This window comes from Chiloscyllium punctatum, unplaced genomic scaffold (assembly GCF_047496795.1).
Source record: "Chiloscyllium punctatum isolate Juve2018m unplaced genomic scaffold, sChiPun1.3 scaffold_1204, whole genome shotgun sequence".
NCBI lineage: Eukaryota > Metazoa > Chordata > Chondrichthyes > Orectolobiformes > Hemiscylliidae > Chiloscyllium > Chiloscyllium punctatum.
The window spans coordinates 32501-35000 of NW_027310938.1; the positions used below are offsets into that span (position 1 = coordinate 32501).

The 2500-nt window shown below is 60.7% G+C and overlaps 1 non-coding gene across 1 annotated transcript in view; it reads left to right on the forward strand.

The window, feature by feature from the left end:
- Nucleotides 1–2348: 2348 nt before the first annotated feature.
- Nucleotides 2349–2500, forward strand: part of LOC140474834 (5.8S ribosomal RNA) — a 154-nt gene continuing 2 nt past the window's right edge. Inside the window, exon 1 of the ribosomal RNA XR_011959457.1 lies at nt 2349–2500. This exon is cut by the window's right edge and continues 2 nt beyond it. This is a non-coding gene — a ribosomal RNA (5.8S ribosomal RNA).

A 2500-nucleotide genomic window follows, 5' to 3' on the forward strand; every position in this document is an offset into this window, starting at 1 on the left:
GCTGCTGCTAAAGGTGGGGAGTGTATGTGCGGTCCGGGTGGCTTTCCTCTGGCGAGGGAGAGACCTTAAGCAAACTCAGAGACAAATCTTGACGGTCGATCACTCGTAAAAATAAAACGTGACAAACTTTGTGTTGGTTCAAGTACGAAAGGATCTCTGTCGGCTTGGGGGTACGCCCGTTTCCGTTTCAACTTGTCTCGCGAGGGTGGTTTCGGGGCCAGCAGGAGAGCTCGTCGGGGTAGCAGGCCCTGCAGCCGTGGTCACCGCCAAACCCCCACAACTCGAGCAAGTGAAAAAAAAAGTAACAGGAGCGAAAGCATCTCTGTCGGCTTGGGGGTACGCCCGTTTCCGTTTCAACTTGTCTCGCGAGGGTGGTTTCGGGGCCAGCAGGAGAGCTCGTCGGGGTAGCAGGCCCTGCAGCCGTGGTCACCGCCAAACCCCCACAACTCGAGCAAGTGAAAAAAAAAGTAACAAATAAGAAAGGATCGTCGGCTTGGGGGTACGCCCGTTTCCGTTTCAACTTGTCTCGCGAGGGTGGTTTCGGGGCCAGCAGGAGAGCTCGTCGGGGTAGCAGGCCCTGCAGCCGTGGTCACCGCCAAACCCCCACAACTCGAGCAAGTGAAAAAAAAAGTAACAAATAAGAAAGGATCGTCGGCTTGGGGGTACGCCCGTTTCCGTTTCAACTTGTCTCGCGAGGGTGGTTTCGGGGCCAGCAGGAGAGCTCGTCGGGGTAGCAGGCCCTGCAGCCGTGGTCACCGCCAAACCCCCACAACTCGAGCAAGTGAAAAAAAAAAGTAACAAATAAGAAAGGATCGTCGGCTTGGGGGTACGCCCGTTTCCGTTTCAACTTGTCTCGCGAGGGTGGTTTCGGGGCCAGCAGGAGAGCTCGTCGGGGTAGCAGGCCCTGCAGCCGTGGTCACCGCCAAACCCCCACAACTCGAGCAAGTGAAAAAAAAAAGTAACAAATAAGAAAGGATCTCTGTCGGCTTGGGGGTACGCCCGTTTCCGTTTCAACTTGTCTCGCGAGGGTGGTTTCGGGGCCAGCAGGAGAGCTCGTCGGGGTAGCAGGCCCTGCAGCCGTGGTCACCGCCAAATCGCCACAACTCGAGCAAGTGAAAAAAAAAGTAACAAATAAGAAAGGATCGTCGGCTTGGGGGTACGCCCGTTTCCGTTTCAACTTGTCTCGCGAGGGTGGTTTCGGGGCCAGCAGGAGAGCTCGTCGGGGTAGCAGGCCCTGCAGCCGTGGTCACCGCCAAACCCCCCACAACTGTTGGGCGCCTACCTGCGCGGGGCAGGAGGACACTTTCCGATTTCAAATCTCCGTTTGCCGAGTCCACCCCGAACGCACGCGGGCGGGCGGGTTCGCATCACCCTTCGTCACAAGGGGCGAAGCCCGTTCCACCGTCTCGTCAGTAGTGCCGACCGGTCTGTGATCGACGAGGGGAGCCACACCAGGTCCGGCCCTGCTGCTTGGCGGCACCGCGTCGTCGGGAGCTCGCGACAGACGGAGGGTTTCGGTGTACTCTCCAGCCACGGGAAACGAAGCCGGTGATGCAGGCGCCGGTCTTTCGCTCCCAAATCGGCTGGGTTTACATCGTTGCTATCTAGTCACGCTCCCTTCAAACCCGACGGGGTACCTATTCCCCTCACCCGTCTGTGCGTATACAGCCTCTTTGCACTTGCGGGATGGGGGTGGTGGTTTAAAGACTCTCGAGTTGCCGCCCGTCGGTCTCCGAGCTCCGTGCAGTAGTGATCCCCAGCGAACTGCCAGCAGGGCGAACGAGCGATCCCGCTCTCGGTCGGGGCGCCTGGCGTCGATCGGTGGTCGGTGGCTTGCGGGCAAGCTGCGCTGTGAGTGTGGGAACGAGTATGACGAGCCGTTGCCGCGACTCCCAGTCCACCTCGGCGGTGGCTGGGCCGGGCGGGCGTCTGCTCGGGCGAGTGCCGCCCCCGCCTCCTCGCAGGAAGTCCGCTCGCCGACACGCCGCCACGTGCACGCGTCAGTGACGCTGCCGAACCGATGGCCGGTGCCCGTTCCCGCCTCTGCTTTTCCTAGGGCAAAGCTGCTGCACGCCTCGTGATACTAGGCGGGCGACATGGTGGCGGTGATCCTGCCTCCGTCGCTGCGGTGCGTTGGGGCACGCATCGCCTCTTGGGCGCCCTGTCCTCCTCCCCCCAATAGACGTATGTTTCTGCGGGCCGCACCAGGATGGTGCTCCCCATCGCTTCACGCCACCCTGCTCCGCCCGCACGCCGGCGTGCAGGTGGCTGTAGCTCAAGGTGGGGAGCGTATGTGCGGTCCGGGTCGCTTTCCTCTGGCGAGGGAGAGACCTAAAACAAACTCAGACAACTCTTGACGGTGGATCACTCGGCTCGTGCGTCGATGACGAACGCAGCTAGCTGCGAGAATTAATGTGAATTGCAGGACACATTGATCATCGACACTTTGAACGCACTTTGCGGCCCCGGGTTCTTCCCGGGGCCACGCCTGTCTGAGGGT